This window comes from Salvelinus alpinus, chromosome 18 (assembly GCF_045679555.1).
Source record: "Salvelinus alpinus chromosome 18, SLU_Salpinus.1, whole genome shotgun sequence".
Lineage (NCBI taxonomy): Eukaryota > Metazoa > Chordata > Actinopteri > Salmoniformes > Salmonidae > Salvelinus > Salvelinus alpinus.
The window spans coordinates 26,335,735-26,354,395 of record NC_092103.1 but is presented as its reverse complement, the minus strand read 5'-3'; the positions used below and the strand labels follow the sequence as shown (position 1 = coordinate 26,354,395).

Genomic DNA, 18,661 nt, shown 5'->3' with positions numbered 1-18,661 from the left:
TAGTTGATTAGAGCATGGTGTTTTGCAACAGTTGGATTCTTACATGGGTCATACTGAACTGAATACATGTGTAAATTGCTTTGGCTAAAACAACCATATTGCTTTTGGGATAGACAGAACAGGGCTCAGATACCTCTGTGAACTTGTGTGGGAGCAAGGAAATCTGTGTGATGTTACAGGAAACAATTTATTACAAATAAAAACAGAAATATCACACTTACATATGTATTCAGACCCTTCACTCAGTACTTTGTTGAAGCACCTTTGGCAGCGATTACAGACTCAAATCTTTTGGGTATGACACTACAAGCTTGGCACACCTGTTTTTGGGGAGTATCTCCCAATCTTTTCCGCAGATCCTCTCAAGCTCTGTCAGGTTGGATGGGGAGCGTTGCTGCACAGCTATTTTCAGGGCTCTCCAGAGATGATCGATCGGGTTCAAGTCCGGGCTTTGGCTGGGCCAGTCAAGAACATTCAGAGACTTGTCCCGAAGTCACGCCTGTGTTGTCCTGGCTGTGTGCTTAGGGTTGTTGTCCTGTTGGGAGGTGAACCTTCACCCCAGTCTGAGGTCCTGAGCGCTCTGTAGCAGGTTTTCATTCAAGGATCTCTCTGTACTTTACACCGTTCATCTTTTCCTCGATCCTGACTAGTCTCCCAGTTCTTGCCGCTGATAAACATCCCCACAGCACGATGCTGCAACCACCATGCTTCACCGTAGGGATGGTGCCAGGTTTCCTCCAGACGTGACGCTTGGAATTCAGGCCAAAGAGTTCAATCTTGGTTTCATCAGACCAGAGAATCTTGTTTCTCATGGTTTGGGAGTCCTTTAGGTGCCTTTTGGCAAACTCCAAGCAGGCTGTCATGTGCCTTTTACTGAGGAGTGGCTTTAGTCTGGCCACTTACCACAACGGCCTGATTTCTTCTCTCTGCTAACGCACGGCAAGTGGTACCAGACTGCCAAGTCTAGGACCAAAAGGCTCCTTAACAGCTTCTACCCTCAAGCCATAAGACTGCTGAACAATTAATCAAATGGCCACCCGGACAATTTACATTGACCCCCCCTTGTTATTACACTGTTGCTGCTCGCTGTATATTATCTATGCATAGTCACTTTACCCCTACCTACATGTAGAAATTACATAGACTAACCTGTATCCCCGCACATTGATTCTGTACCAGTGTACCAGTACCCCCTGTATATAGTCTCGTTATTGTTATTTTTTTGTGTTGCTTTTTTCTTTATTTAATTTTATACTTCAGTTTATTTAGTAAATATTTTCTTAACTCTATTTCTTGAACTGCATTGTTGGTTAAGGGGTTGTAAGTAAGCATTTCACGGTAAGGTCTACACCTGTTGTATTCGACGCATGTGAAAAATATTGATATTCCCTACGCATTTTGATACGTCGGCCAAATGTGTACTTGCTTACTGGGGACGAGTGTCACAATGCTGCCTTCTCTCGATGCATAATCATTCCTCACCCACGGGGGCACGTTTCACATCTTGTAGGCATACCTATGGACAGTCAAACATTTTGGGGTCCTGGTTGGCAATACTTTTATCAGAAAATATGTATAGGCTCAAATGAAGCCTATAGGCTTAAATAAATGTATAAAAACGCATTTTCTGATTACAGTACTTGTCCAATGCATTCTTTTCATTACGTGGCTCAAATGTTACCTTTTTTATATAAAGAACTGTGGTAGGCAGGTAGCCTAGTGGTTAATCTCTTAGCCTGCAATTAAATCTTAATTCCATCTTTACTGAACTAAATGCAGACCCTCTGCATAAGCTATATTTTTGTAAAATGTGATGTTTCTGTTTCTCTGTTCCTTGTTTCTCTCTTCTCTGTGCTGGAGTTTTTTTAAGAACTTGATGGTATAGCAATAGCCTAATAAACTTGACATTAACTTGAATTTTCTCTCTTCATTTTACTCACAAACAAAATCACTTCGTACTATAGTCCCATGTAGCTCAGTTGGTAAAGCATGGCGCTTACAACGCCAGGATTGTGGGTTGATTCCCATGGGGGAGAAGTATGAAAATGTATACACTCAGTACTGTAAGTGATGTCTGCTAAATGAGAAAAATGTAAAGCATATTGTTTTTATTATTGCCAGTATAATTTAGTAGCTTTGACAAGCATTGTCCAAACAGCGGCTGAATGGCAAATGCCATCTAATGCCAACGTCTCAGCGACATCTTGCCAATGTGCAAACGCTCTCCATACTACATCGTCAGCGAGATGTATGTGTACTGTCTGGGCTGTAGCTCAATTCCACCTCGCAAAGTTTGTATTTCACACCCTTCTCATTTAACTTCTCAAAGTATTGCCATAGAGGACTTTGCTGCTGTCGCTTCCCTGTCTCACGCTCTGCTATTTTTTAACTGTTAACGAGGATGACGTGCGGACCGTTTTATATCAGTGAAAAATAATTTGAATGATGCATATCTCCTACTAAGGTTACAGGATTGTTACATTAGGTATTTGTTTCATTTAAACGCAACACCCCTAGTTGGCAGCTTATGACTTATAAATGGCCCTCAGTGTTCCACAACCGTCATGTACAGTACAGTGACAAGTGCTGAGGCCTGAGGCTGATCTGTCAACACTTCTGTGGGAAAAAAAACTTCTGCTACTACCACTAACAGGAAGTGAAGACAGAGAACATGGTGTCAGAAGTCTACTGTGACTATATAATATGCAAAAGAATAGCAGAGCCCATAACCAGCAACCACTGGTATGTCAGATACAGTGGGGAGAACAAGTATTTGATACACTGCCAATTTTGCAGGTTTTCCTACTTACAAAGCATGTAGAGGTCTGTAATTTTTATCATAGGTACACTTCAACTGTGAGAGACGGAATCTAAAACAAAAATCCAGAAAATCACATTGTATGATTTTTCAGTAATTAATTTGCATTTTATTGCATGACATAAGTATTTGATACATCAGAAAAGCAGAACTTAATATTTGGTACAGAAAAGTGTATCAAATACTTGTTCTCCCCACTGTATTTATATGAATCTGCCTAAATGGCTACGGTAAGGATTGTATATTGTGTAAAACTGACCCTAGTTCTGTGGTTGGAACCTCTACCGTAAGCAAGTAGTAAAGATTGAGAACATTGCTTAAGCTGGAGTCTCGATTTGGAGAGGAGCACCAGTCAAGATGTCGAAAGGAGAGAAGGAAGCTGAGCAGCAGAGATGAGAGTAGGAAGCTCAGTAAAGCCAGAGGCCATGAAGAGGCAGGTGATTAGCTCGAGGAGGAAAGCTTGACTCGCTCTCTGGTCCTGAACACAGCCATAACACTGGGGAGCACATTAGGTCTACCTCGCTCTTTTTTTCTTTATTTCTTGCAGTCACACTTTCTTTATTTTCTTCTTGTTCTTGCTCCTCCTCTCTGCCCACAAGGGTTTAATGACAACCCTCTCACTATGTTCAGTGACTGGTGTGGGTATATGCTACCTGAGCTAGTAAGGGGAGGGAATGATAATTTCCTGGTTGGCCCTGTGTGACAAAAGAGAAACATCACGCTAAGCACGATTCATTGACTTGTTTGTCAAGGGGCCTACAGTCTGTCTACATAACACTAGTGATAAATACAGCCTCTGAGGTTAAGCAACATTATGATCACCAAGCTTACATAAAAGCAGGTCAATATTGGATGCATTAGCAGCAGCCCAGAGGGGCTAATGGATGTGAAACTTCACCACTATTCAGAGTAGTATGAACAGAGACAGAAGGCCAAGACAATATCCACGTAGGCTCTGCAAAAAAAAAGACTTAAGCTGTGTTCGAATACTCATACTAACTGCACTAACCGTACTATTTGTGACGTGAATTGAGTATATAGTATGCTTATTTGTCATTGTATGGATGACATACTAAATTCACCAAAATACGAAGTATACATGCAGTGGACACTATTTCTGTGCTTTTAGGGCCCATAACGCAATTCTTCGAAAATGGGCGTGGCTTCATACATTTTCAGATTTGAATAAAGTACGACGAGAGTGGATACAAATTCATTGCTTTAACTAATTATGACAAATGTTAAGAACATTTTGAAAAATGTAATAATGTAATGCCTTTTCAAATAAGTTACGTTACATGTTATGTTGGCTGACAATTTGTTAGCTACGCTATCCTTACGAACCGCATAGCATTACAGCAGTATGTATCGGTATGTTAGCTAGTTACCTAACGTTAGTTGGCTACTAATACATGGAACTTGCCAGGCAGTTTAACTCTCTGCTTTCTAATTAACATCCCAACATTTATTGACTGGATTATTTACATAATTCTTAGCTAAGTGGTATAGTCGTGCGATTCAATGGCTATCTAATCCTATTTCTCTCGCGCAGAATAACTCATGAATTTACGAATACTCAACACCCGTTAAGTACGGCCGGCGTCAGTAAACGTCGGCAAAATTGTTGCCAGTAGCACAGTTACAAACGCTCCGGATAACATGAAAACAGCCTAACCAGCTCTGCTAGGGTGAGTAAAATGGGCAGAGTGAGGTGTTCTCTCATTTGTGTCTGGAAGTAGCTAGCCTACGCTAGCCAGTTATCTTTGGTGCTTGACTCCCGTTGAATGCTCAGATCAACCCTACTCCTCGCCAAAGCGTCCAGCAGTGTGCGCTCTGAACGCTCCTAGGGGCGAAACGCTCTGAATTTACGAACGGACAATCTGACAACGCTCTGGATTTACGAACGCCCAGAGAACACTCTGGCACTCCAGATTGAATTCACGAACACACCCAAAATCGTAAAATGTTTAACTAGTCATTTGTTATGCTAACAAGCTAGCAAGAGGTTGCATAGCAACAGCATCAACTTCCAGTAGACAGGCAAACTCTAGTACGCTCAACTGAACCGATACAGTAAATTTACAGTATACTAAAATGAACTAATAGTAATAACTATTACTAATAGTAACTATTACTAATACTAATAGTATGTAGTATATACTCATTAAGTATGTAGTATACAGTATGTTAGTATGGGTATTTGAACACAGCTTAGGTAAGGAAATGTACAGCCTAAGCACTAGGGCTGTGATGGTCATGGAATTTTGGATGACGGTTATTGGTCAGTCAAATGGACTTAACCTCACAAATGCCAGGCTTTTTTTGTTTTTACGGTCAAGACGGTTATTTTATTTCCATGGCGGTCTTCATCCATAATCGGCGGTTACACGATTATACAGTAATTGTGCCAGCCCTAATCACCACCATATTCTGTATATATATATATCCCCTCTCTCCACTGGGATTCTCTGCCTCTAACCCTATTACAGGGGCTGAGTCACTGGCTTACTGGTGCTCTTCCATGCCGTTCCTAGGAGGGGTGCGCCACTTGAGTGGGTTGAGTCACTGACGTGATCTTCCTGTCTGGGTTGGCGCCCCCCCTTCGGTTGTGCGGTGGCGGAGATCTTTGTGGGCTATACTTGGCCTTGTCTCAGGATGGTAAGTTGGTGGTTGAAGATATCCCTCTAGTGGTGTGGGGGCTGTGCTTTGGCAAAGTGGGTGGGGTTATATCCTGCCTGTTTGGCCCTGTCCGGGGGTATCGTCAGATGGGGCCACAGTGTCTCCCGACCCCTCCTGTCTCAGCCTCCAGTATTTATGCTGCAGTAGTTTATGTGTCGGGGGGCTAGGGTCAGTCTGCTATATCTGGAGTATTTCTCCTGTCTTATCCGGTGTCCTGTGTAAATTTAAGTATGCTCTCTCTAATTCGCTCTTTCTTTCTTTCTTTCTCTCTCTCTATCTCAGAGGACCTGAGCAATAGGACCATGCCTCAGGACTACCTGGCCTGATGACTCATTGCTGTCCCCAGTCCACCTGGCCGTGCTGCTGCTCCAGTTTCAACTGTTCTGCCTGCGGCTATGGAACCCTGACCTGTTCACCGGACGTGCTACCTGTCCCAGACCTGCTGTTTTCAACTCTCTAGAGACAGCAGGAGCTGTAGAGATACTCTGAATGATCGGCTATGAAAAGCCAACTGACATCTACTCCTGCTGATGCTGACCTGTTGCACCCTCGACAACCACTGTGATTATTATTATTTGACCCTGCTGGTCATCTATGATCATTTGAACATCTTGGCCATGTTCTGTTATAATCTCCACCCGGCACAGCCAGAAGAGGACTGGTCACCCCTCATAGCCTGGTTTCTCTCTAGGTTTCTCCGTAGGTTCTGCCCTTTCTAGGGAGTTTTTCCTAGCCACCGTGCTTCTACACCTGCATTGCTTGCCTTTTGGGGTTTTAGGCTGGGTTCTGTACAGCACTTTGAGATATCAGCTGATGTAAGAAGGGCTTTATAAATATATTTGATCTGTACATTGCCACATTTCTCTTGTCGATTATCTTATATGGGAAAATAACACACACAGTCGAGTACACACTGACATCTGTTAAGTCCATTGATTGTGCGGCCCCTTCGGCCAGTCCGCAGACAGCCTTGGGAGTCTGGCTTGTACACACACTTCTGTACAGCCCAAGGCATATATCTGTCTCACTCACGCGCACACACACGCACGCGCACACACACGCACGCACGCACGCACACACACACACACACACACACACACACACACACAGGAGAACAGCATCAGCAGAAACCCAATCCGGGGACACAGAGACTCAGACTTCCAATGGGAACATATTCTCTGCTTCAAGTTCATTTCAAGTTCATTTCGCAGGGTAAAGAAATACATTTGGAGTTTGCAGTCAGAATTGATATCCAAATGCCTAAAAAGTCCTCCCTCTAATCCATCAGGCAACACGGGTACAAACTCATTCACCTGAAATGTGTCCAGCCTGTCTAGACGCTATCGCTAGCCAGTTGGCACATTAAGTTAAGAAATGTATGCACTGATTCACATTTGTAAATATATTCAACATACAGGCTAGTCTTAGGCCTAATATTAAATGCCAGGTGTCATGTTCTTGGCCAGTTCCTTTTCAGATAAGCAGCACAGCTAGCTGTCTTTGTTGTCTCCCAATGCATGTAGCCTAGCCTCGGCCTTGTTGACTGTTTATTGACAGACAGAGCACAGCTCATTCATGGATCATGCATGTTCATGCATTAAAACAAGAGGCCTCACTGCAGACCACAATACTGGATGCAGATTATGCAAAACAAAGGCAACTCACAGAAAGTCAGGATAAGACGCACATAGGCTAGTTCTAACTCTACAGTGCTGCTGTGTGTTGTTGCTTGCTGTATGTAATTAAACCAATACAAAAAGACACTGATCAAACAATTACACCTGCACAAAAGTTTATTTCTGCACATTTCTTTGATCCGCTGTTTGGTAGTTTCAACCTTTATTCCCAAGACAGATGACTTTCAAGCCCAGCCATTGGAGCTGCAGGGAATCGCATCCCTCCATACGACAGGATCAGCAGTCTATCCCAGTGGTTCCCAACCTTTTTTTAACCGTGGCACACCTTGATGGGATGAAGAAAAATCTGAGGCGCACCTAAAATTCCCCTATTAATTTATTTGGTTGTAATGACCTCCATCTCATCTGTTCCATACTGCAAATCATCCATTTTCTGTGAGAAACTTTTTGGGGGGATTAAATAGGGTTTATTTGAACTATTTTCACAGTTCCTTACTCATGATGATTAATTTGTGTGTACCTAGGGCTGTGGCAGTCATGAAATTGTCAGCCGGTGATTGTCATGCAAATCACTGCCGGTCTCATTGTAATTGACCGTTAACTATCATAAACACATTTAGCATCCCCTGGCTGCCACGCACTGATGAAGACCTTTGGAACATCTACATCTTAAAAAGTCTAACAAATCCTACACCATCACAATGAATCTATTATTTATTTTAGACAGGCCTAAAGAAACATGATATGAAGAAAATGTAGCCTATTTCAGAAGAACAGAATAGCATATTCTGAGTTGTCCTTATGTTAGGCCTTGATCTGGCTATGCCATATGTCTGTGGGCTACACTAGTTAATTTGCTTAGAATTTCGTGGTATTATTTACAATACAATTGAACATAGCTGAATAAAATAGAAAGGATGTTTTCTCCAAAATATTTGAGGGAGTGCGCACATGCTGCTATTCTGTGTTGAGCAGTTAACAAATAAACAGGTCCTCCTATATGCTTAATTTAGAGTTATTCATAGTCATTTCAGCTGTGATATTCTAAAATTCATTACAGTTTTTTCTTCATCAATCTACACACAATATCTCATAATGACAAAGCAAAAACAGTTTTTAGACATTTTTGCAAAAAACTTAAATATCACATTTACATATGTATTCAGACCCTTTACTCAGTACTTTGTTGAAGCACCTTTGGCAGCGATTACAGCCTCGAGTCTTTGGATATGATGCTACAAACTTGGCACACCTGTATTTGGTCGAGTTTCTCTCATTCTTCTCTGCAGATCCTCTCAAGCGCAGTCAGGTTGGATGAGGAGCGTCACTGCACAGATATTTTCAGGTCTCTTTAGAGATGATGTCAAGTCCAGGCTCTGGCTGGGCCACTCAAGGACATTCAGAGATTTGTCCCAAAGCCACTCCTGCGTTGTCTTGGCTGTGTGCTTAGGGTCGTTTGTCCTGCTGGAAGGTGAACCTTCGCCCCAGTCAGAGGTCTTGAGTGCTCTGGAGCAGGTTTTCATTAAGGATCTCTCTGTACTTTGCTCCGTTAATCTTTCCCTCGATCCTGACTAGTTTCCCAGTCCCTGCCGCTGAAAAACATCCCACAGCATGATGCTGCCACCACCATGCTTCACCGTTTATCGTAGGGATGGTGCCAGGTTTCCTCCAGACATGACGCTTGGAATTCAGTCCAAAGACTTCAATCTTGTTTTCACCAGATCAGAGAATCTTGTTTCTCTTGGTCTGAGAGTCTTTAGGTGCCTTTTGGCAAACTCCAAGCGGGCTGTCATGTGCCTTTTACTGAGGAGTGGTTTCCATCTGGCCACTCTACCGTTAAGGCCTGATTGGTGGAGTGCTGCAGAGATGGTTGTCCTTCTGGAAGGTTCTCCCATCTCCACATAGGACCTCTGGAGCTCTGTCAGTGATCATCAGGTTCTTGGTCACCTCCCTGACCAAGGCCATTTTAGTACCCTTCCCCAGATCTATGCCGACACAATCCTGTCTCGGAGCAATCCACAATCCAGTTCCTTCGATCTCATGGCTGGGTTTTTGCTCTGAAATGTTTTGCTACCCTTCCCCAGATCTGTGCCTCCACATAATTCCTGTCTCGAAGCTTTATTGACAATTCCTTCGACCTCATGGCTTGGTTTTTGCTCTGTAATGCACTGTCAACTGTTGGACCTTATATAGACAGGTGTGTGCCTTTCCAAATCATGTCCAATCAATTACATTTACCACAGGTGGACTCCAATCAAGTTGTAGAAACATCTCAAGGATTATCAATGGAAACGGGATGCACCTGAGCTCAATTTTGAGTTTCATAGCAAAAGATCTGAATACTTATGTAAATAAGATATCAGTTTTTTATTTTTAATACATTTGCAAAAATGTCTAAAAACCTGTTTTCACTTTGTCATTATGGGGCATTGTGTGTAAATTGATGAGGGGACTTATTTTAGAAAAATTGAATGGGTCTGAAAACTTTCCGAATGCACTGTATGTTTAGATTTTTTATACATTCTATGGTTGCATGATACGACTAATGATGAGTTCTGCTGTTTCTTTTGCAGGCTGCACACACTTCATCAGTCTCGCATTCACAAAGACAATATTCTCACTCATCAAACTTTTGTTATTTAATTTGGTCTTTACATATAGCCTTTTAATATACTGTACGTGTAATTATTTTGGATTTAGAATGGCCTACAAAAAAAAAACATGTCATCCATACCCTGGACTCGAGTAGTGAATGGAGGTAACATGCAGTTACGTTTTTAATATGCAAGCATAGGTAGCGCGTCCATAAGGATAGGGACATTTTCCTAAATTAATTAGCCTACTCCTGTCTATACAGAAATAAATTAAATCATTCAAAATAGGCTACCAAAAAATGATTTGGCCAGAAAGGATATTTAGCTTCTTTGTAAAAAAAAATAAGTTGTGGATTGTTTTAAATCTCATTGCCTACAGTCGGAAGGAAAGGCACGGCACACTATTTGGGCAGATTATAATTGAGTTTCAACTGTCTGTTAAAAAGTAGAGGCCAAACCAGGAATATCGCAATATTTCAAAATACAACTGCGGTGGAAAAAATGGTTATTGCTGTAAAGAGAAGACAACTAAAAGACTGATTAGTCTTTTTGTTATCAAAATTCTCAACTTAATTGAGCGAAAAACAGCATAGCCCATCTTATTAAAACCAGTGGAGAGCATCAGCAATATCCCCGGTGAGTGCACACTGTGCATATTCACCATTTATTATTGTTGGGTCAGTGCTACTTAAAAGTTTGTTTTTGGACAATAATTTCCTCCTCCAGTTTAGATGGACGTCACATTATATTGGTGTCTCCCCTTCTCATAGGCCTATTATATGGACAAAGGCGTTTTTATTGATATTTTTGCCACTATCAGCAGAGTAGGCTACCCTTTAATTTGTCCTATAAAAAAAGCCTACTTTACAACTATCCAATACACTCATCACATTACGAACTCTTTCATAAGTCTGCAAATGCAATTATGCATGTAATACTTATTTATAAAGGTGCATTTATATGTTGGAAATTATCTTCCCCAAACTTGAAACTCACGCGCACACCTATGTATGCCAGTTAGGCTACACTGGTTGTAAAGTGGATTAATGTATTACATTTGAAGAATTTAGCAATAAATATAGCAGCACGAGAAAGTTGGGATCGTCTTTTAAATAGTGGCCGGTCAAAACTGTTTTCACAATGACTGGGTGTATAAGAACACGTTTCACTAGGCACTGTAGGCTATGTGGTCTCTATCCGTGTTCCAGGGGTCTTAGGCCTATAGGCTATGTTTGGAGATATTTGGCCACTTTAGTTGTGATACAAATCTTATCAAAACATATAGGCCTATGGCCTAGGAAACATAGTGGTGTAAAGTACTTAAGTAGTACTTTAAAGTATATTTACTTAAGTAATTTTGGGGGGTTTCTGTACTTTACTACTTAAATTTTATACAACTTTTACTCCACTACATTCCTAAAGAAAATAATGTACTTTTTACTCCATACATTTTCTCTGACACCCAAAATACTCGTTACATTTTGAATGCTTAACAGGACAGGAAAATGGTCCAATTCAAGCACTTATCAAGAGAACATGCCTACTGCCTCTGATCTGGCGGACTCACTAAACACAAATGCTTAATTTGTAAATGAAGAATATCGTGCCGTCTGGTTTACTTAATATAAGGAATTTGAAATAATTTATACTTTTACGGTTGATACTTACTGTAAGTATATTTTTGCAATTACATTTACTTTTGATACTGAAGTATTTTTAAAACCAAATACTTTAAGACCTTAACTCAAGTAGAATTTTACTGGGTGACTTTCACTTTTATTTGCTATGAAGGTATCTTTACTTTTACTCAAGTATGACAATTGGGTACTTTTTCCACCACTGAGGCTACATGTGTGCAACTATGATTTGAAAAAGTCAACAACAAAATAAGGCATTCGCTATTTCTTGCCTTACTACACACACTGGGCATCATTCACAAATAACAATATTGTCACGCATCAGACTTCTTATCTTTACATATACTAAATATATACAGTACCAGTCAAAAGTTTGGACACAAACTCATTGAAGGGTTTTTCTTTATTTTTACGATTTTCTACATTGTAGAAAAAGTGAAGACATCAAAACTATAAAATAACACATATGGAATCATGTAGTAACCAAAAAAGTGTTAAACAAACCACGAAATTGGGGGAGGAAAAGGGGGTAAAATTCAACAAAAAAATAAAATTAAAATAAAATAAAAACTTTACTGCGTTTGCCAGCAGCTCTTAGCAATGCTTGAATCACAGCGCTGTTTATGACTTCAAGCCTATCACCTCCTGAGATTAGGCTGGCAATACTAAAGTGCCTATTCAAACATGCAATCGTCAAAGGTATATGAAATACAAATGGTATAGAGAGAAATAGTCGACGAGTCATAATTCCTATAATAACTACAACCTAAAACTTCTTAACTGGGAATATTGAAGAACTGGGAATATTGAAGAACTGGGAATATTGAACCATCAGCTTTCATATGTTCTGAGCAAGGAACTTAAACGTTTGAATTTTTACATGGCACATATTGCACTTTTACATTCTTCTCCAACACTGTTTTTTGCATTATTTAAACTGGGAATTTGATATGAGCATGTTTCATTATTTATTTGAGACTAAATAGATTTTATTGATGTATTATATTAAGTTAAAATAAAAGTGTTCATTCAGTATTGTTGTAATTGTCATAATGGCCGATTAATTGGTATCGGCTTTTTTTGGTCCTCCAATAATCGTATCGGCGTTGAAAAAAATCATAATCGGTCGACCTCTAAAATATATTTTATATTTGCCACCTTGATGACAGCTTTGCACACTCTTGACATTCTCTCAACTAGCTTCATGAGGTAGTCATCTGGAATGCATTTCAATTAACTGGTGTGCCTTGTTAAAAGTTAATTTGTGGAATTTCTTTCCTTCTTAATGCGTTTGAGCCAATCAGTTGTGTTGTAACCAGGTAAAGGTGGCATACAGAAGAAAGCCCTATTTGGTAAAATACCAAGTCCATATTATGACAAGAACAGCTCAAATAAGCAAAGAGAAACAACAGTCCATCATTACTTTAAGAATTGAAGAAGGTCAGTCAATCTGGAACATTTCAAGAACTTTTAAAGTTTCTTCAAGTGCAGTTGCAAAAACCTTCAAGCACTATGATGAAACTGGCTATCATGAGGACCGCCAGAGGAAAGGAAGACCCAGAGTTACCTCTGCTGCAGAGGATGAGTTCATTAGAATTACCAGCCTCAAAAATTGCAGCCCAAATAAATGCTTCAGAGTTCAAGTAACAGGCACATCTCAACATCAACTGTTCAGAGGAGACTGCGTGAATCAGGCCTTCATAGTCGAATTGCTGCAAAGAAACTATTACTAAAGGACACCAATAATAAGAAGAGACTTGCTTGGGCCAAGAAACACAAGCAATGGACATTAGACCGGTGGAAATCTGTCCTTTGGTCTGAGATTTTTTGAGATTTTTGGATTATCTCTGCATGTGTAGTTCCCACCGTGAAGCATGGAGGAGGAGGTGTGATGGTGCTTTGCTGGTGACACTGTCTGTGATTTGTTTAGAATTCAAGGTACACTTAACCAGAATGGCTACCCCAGCATTCTGCAGCAAAACTCCATCCCGTCTGGTTTACGCTTTGTGGGACTATCATTTGTTTTTCAACAGGACAAGACCCAACACACCTCCAGGCTGTGTAAGGGCTATTTGACGAAGAAGGAGAGTAATGGAGTGCTGCATCAGATGACCTGGCCTCCACAATCACCTGATCTCAACCCAATTGAGATGGTTTGGAATGAGTTGGCCCGCAGTGAAGGAAAAGCAGCCAACAAGCGCTCAGCATATGTGGGAACTATTTCAAGACTGTTGGGAAAGCATTCCAGGTGAAGCTGGTTGAGAGAATGCCAAGAGTGTGCAAAGCTGTCATCAAGGCAAAGAGTGGCTACTTTGAAGAATCTGTTGTGATGTCTTCACTATTATTCTGCAATGTAGAACATGTAGAAAAACCCTTGAATGAGTGTGTCCAAACTTTTGACTGGTACTGTATGTGAAATTCGTTTTGATTTAGAATAGACAATTATCATGCACCTGTCGAAATAGGGGCAGGGGAAAAGAATACATGTAATCTATGCACTTAAAAAAAAAAGACTTGCCTGTGCTAACGATTCTCACAAGCCAGGCAAAGTAAATTGATACAAATTACTTTGCTTGTGATGCACGCCGCTCAAATTATACAAATCTCAGAGCCTGAGTGCAACGGACAACGATACAGATGTAACCATTTGCTATTTAATGTATTATCTGAGCCTTACAAGTCAACATTCCATATGCATTTCGCAGCACATCTGAGTGATCCTCAGGGCACACCAGTGTGCCGCGACTGGTCTATCAAGTGGTATCCTGAGAGTTCAACATGTCCGTAGATCAGCCACAACACCACGTCTGGTTAATATTCAACAGTGTTGAGGCCAGGCCAGATAACCTCCTGCAATAGAAAATACACTGGACGGGAGTGTAGTGAGGAAGGGTGGACTGAGCACTGATCTTTGTTGTCGGGGCCTTCCGAGTGGCGCAGTAGTCTAAGGCACTGCATCACAGGGAGACCCATGGGGCGGCGCACAATTGGTCCAGCATTGTCCGGGTTGGGGGAGGGTTTGGCCGGGAGGGACATCCTTGTCCCATCGCGCACTAGCGACTCCTGTGGCGGGCCAGGCACCAGGCGTACAGTGCTTCCTCTGACACAATGGTGTGGCTGGCTTCTGGGTTAAGTGAGGAATTGTGAGGAATTGTGTCAAGAAGCAGTGTGGGTTGTGTTTCGGAGGACTCACGGCTCTCAACCTTCGCTTCTCCCGATTCCGTACGGGAGTTGCAGCGATTAGACAAGATTAGACAAGACTATAACTACCAATCGGATACCACGAAATTGAGGAGAAAAATGGTTTTTTTTTTTTTTTAAATGAATAAAAAAAGAATAAAAGAGATCTCTGTTGTCATCACGGAGGAGCTGCTATGGAGCTGCTGCTGTTCTAAAGGGCCCGCTGGGATTTATAGCTTCTAATGCAAAGGCATTCATCAGCAGCAACCCCATGCATTCAACCTGGATCTCAACCACAGTTTGTTTCTTTCTCTCAATTTGTCTCTTCGTCTCTTTCTGGTGCTCTTTTCCCCGGCTCTTCCTCCATCTTGTGCTTTTCCTCATTGTTCCTTCTCATCTGCTCTTTCCTCCTTTCTCTCCCACTATCACTGTCTCTCAGCAGCCCAGCACTTAGCCAACAACAAGTTTGAAATTAAACAGTGGCTTAAGAGGATTCATCTCTGGAGAAGCCGGCTGCGTTTGACGTGCAGCGCAGGGTATTTGTTGATTAATAAGGGAGTGAGAGTGCTTAAAAGGTAGAAACAACAGTGTGGAGGAGAAACAGAACTCTTCTACCAATCAATCAATCAAATGTTATTAATTTACATTCTTCTCATGAAGTGCTTCACAGTGACCCGGCTTTAATGTGTCTTCCGTCCTCATATAGGCCCCTAGGCCTGCGTTTACTCTTTTTACAGAGTGTTTGATCTCCCGTACAGCCTCATTCATTAGGCCAGGTGGGGCTCTCGGAAAGGGGCTGATTGGTCAGCAACACCAGTCCAATTGGGCACTCTGGAGCAGGCCTACATGGGGGAGAATCTCTGGCCTGGGCAGAAATGCTTATTTCAGCTGCTGCCACAGATAGAACAGTAACAGTACTGTAGTGTAGCCTACAGTACCATCTGCCTGGAATAGACTCTTAAAGGGAATCATGAGTCTTTACTCACCAAAGTAACACAGTGTGGTCAAAGACTTACCTATATCTAAACATTGTTATGTTTTAGCGTTTTTACATATTTATTAACTTATTTCCGGATACTACCCACAAACCACTATTTCTCAACGTCATATGGAGAACCGGTGCTATGAAGCTAGTTCCAGCTGGCTAACGTTAGCTACTAGCGATGTTAGCATGTCATTCCATTTACATTCCAAACCAAGTGTTGGCGCTGGTGAGCTACTATGTACATCCACGAAGAAGAAACCATATAAACTATTTTTCTCCTGTGCGTTTGGTAGTGGTAGTCGATCGAGCAAGTGAGTGTTGTAGTAGTTTTCCTTCATTTGTAGCTAGTGCAGTAATACCTACAAGGACAGGGTTATGACTCATTTGTGGCCAAAAATGAGAAGCAAGCATTGAAGTCGGAACGGTTTGTCCAGTTGAAGCGAGCGGATTGGAGTATGGGAACCGTGCGCACGTCTACTGTATGTGGTGCTCATTTCACCCCGGAGGACTTCGATGACTTAGTATAACCAGTGGCCTGCCTTTGGCCCCAAGTGAGAGCAGGTTCGCCGGAGCCTTGGCCAAGTGAGACACGGATGCTGCATGTATAGATGGAAACCTTCTGAGTCTTCTGTGTAAAACACTGTGGTAAATCCTGTTTGGAAATGTACCACCACCATGGCACATTTCAAAACAGGATTTACCGCAGTGTTTTACCCAAAAGGCTCAGAGGAGTGCTGCTGGTGTGCTTATGCAAAACATGAGCCCAGAACTGAAAAGCATCAACAGGAGCAGCACCCCACCCTGTTCTCCTGGAGGCCAAAAGATAGGACACATTGGCCGGCCAAAGTGTCTTAAATTACCGATTTAACAGGCGTGAGAGCAGTCTTGAGTCAGACCTCTTGATCATGTAGATGAGCGAACACAGAAACAAGCATGTTAACAACCCTTTCCAGGCCTTATTGCAAATTCCATATGCTTGAGAAAGCTAAAGTCAGACAAGTAACAGAGCAAGACAATGAAGGCTATGGAGGATCCAAAGATTGCCATGTTAAAGAAAAGATCCGTGAGGGGTAGTCTATTCAGCCACTTTTGGGGGTCAAATGGAGGTTGTCCGAAAAACCCTTCTTTATCATTAAAAACCACCACATTTCATCAACCAGCCTTGATCAGAGTCATGATGTTAGCCAGAGCTAGGCTCAAAGTCAAGCCAAGCAGGCCATTACACAGAGCAAGGCTCAAAGTCAAGCCTAGCAGGCCATGCATTACCTTACCTTGTCATTTATGACCCGGGCTACTGGATCCCAGCTGGTGGCAGGTGAGAGACCCAACAGCAGCACAGGTGTTTATCTGGAGAAGGGAATAAGCAGATACGTTGGTTAAGTACAGAAACACTTACGCTAAATCTTCTCATAATCTTAGGGTTAAGCCTAAATGGCCCGTTATTGGCCCATTACCCTTATTAGACAGGATTATCCAAGCCAAATTATCTTTATCTACTTAAACCAACATGGAGAAAGATGGGGGGGGGGGGTTATGTGATGTAAGGATTTTGCAAAAGAGCTGTTTTTGTTCATTGCATTCAGTGATACTTCAGAGCTAGGAGTCCAGAATTCCACCATACCCCACTCTGAGGCTATGCTCATAAAATAAACAGTTTCTCTGAGGCAGTGCATAGGCCTTGTGTCGTTTTACATAATCAACTTTTGTGACACTCCAATTTAAAAAAAAATATATATATATATATATATATGCACCACAACCCATATCTTGAGCAACATTTACAAATGACTTATTAGGCTACATTGACTTTTGAATCAATTAGGGATGCAAATTCCGGTCAATTTTGCTGCCGACTAACTGACCCTCATTAACATTTCTTTCAAACAGTAAAATGAAGAGACCAACAGAAAATACTATCAGAGATCTGTATATAATGACGAGATGCTTATGTTTCTGCCCTGACAAAGGGAGTCTTCCCAAGGCTGTAAGGCAGGCGACAAGCTTAGGCCCAAAATAAACCCATATAAATGTATTGGGCTTATTTTGGACATATTTTGGTGAGAGTGAAACCTCCCGCTTTGCCTCTTCCTATCTGATACTATGCATGATACAAGGACTGGACAATTTTCATTAAGAGCTTAATGGAAACATGCAACAATAGCAAGCCTATTGTTTTACTGTTCAAAAGGCTACTGCCTATTATTGAATTTGCAACTCTTGCAATGAAAAATAAAACGTAATCCTCAAACATTTGCCAAAATGCAGTTCTCAGAAAACACCGTTCTAAACCTATTGCGAGCAGTTGTTAGAGTAATTGAAATCTCCGTTAGAAACTTTAAAAAAGGGTGAATCTAATAGCAACAACTATGATGGGTTAACTTCCTACAATACTCTGTCATGGCATTTGATATGCGGAATGCACGAGCCACTTTCCAACGACTGGTTAACTCCGTATTAGCTGGCATTCCCAATTGTAGTACCTATCTTGATGATCTAGTGATTTATTAGTCAGAGTGGTCAGATCATGTTAACTCTCTAAGGGTAGTATGTGAACGTTTGGCAGCTGCTTCTCTAACCCTGAACTTGGCAAAGTGCGAGTTTGGGAAGGCTACTGTTACCTATCTCGGCCATGGACAGGTGCGCCCTGTGTATGCCAAGGTCTTGGCTATAACTGCATTCCCCGCACCTACCACCAGACGAGAGCTACGCCGCTTTTTAGGGATGGTTGGCTACTACCGTAGTTTCTGTAAAAACTTCTCTGCGGTAGTTGCTCCATTGACCGATTTGCTCAGTCCGGCAAGATCGTTTGAGTGGTCCCCTGATTGTAAGGTAGCTTTTGATACTGCTAAAGCACACTTATGTAATACCCCTGTACTTGCTGCTCCGGAATTTGAACGACCGTTTAAACTTGAGGTAGATGCTAGTGCCAGAGGTGCTGGTGCTGTTCTACTGCAGCAGGACAAGAGTGGAGTGGATCATCCTGTTTGTTATTTTTCACGAAAATGTAACAAATGTCAAGCAAATTATGCAACCATTGAACAAGAAGCTCTAGCTTTGTTGTTAGCTCTGCAATACTTTGAAGTATATATTGGTTCCAGTGCCCTACCAGTGATTGTATATACTGACCATAA

At 41.6% G+C, this 18,661-nt stretch overlaps 1 protein-coding gene across 5 annotated transcripts in view; it reads right to left on the bottom strand.

Moving 5' to 3' along the window:
* The window catches only part of LOC139544072 (erbin-like), a 125,335-nt gene that overhangs the window by 80,729 nt on the left and 25,945 nt on the right, over positions 1–18,661 (bottom strand). For all 5 annotated transcript variants that reach the window (XM_071350791.1, XM_071350793.1, XM_071350794.1 and 2 more), the window contains exon 2: positions 16,802–16,877. The gene's annotated coding sequence lies outside the window, so the exon portion shown is untranslated. The remainder of the gene's footprint in view (positions 1–16,801; positions 16,878–18,661) is intronic.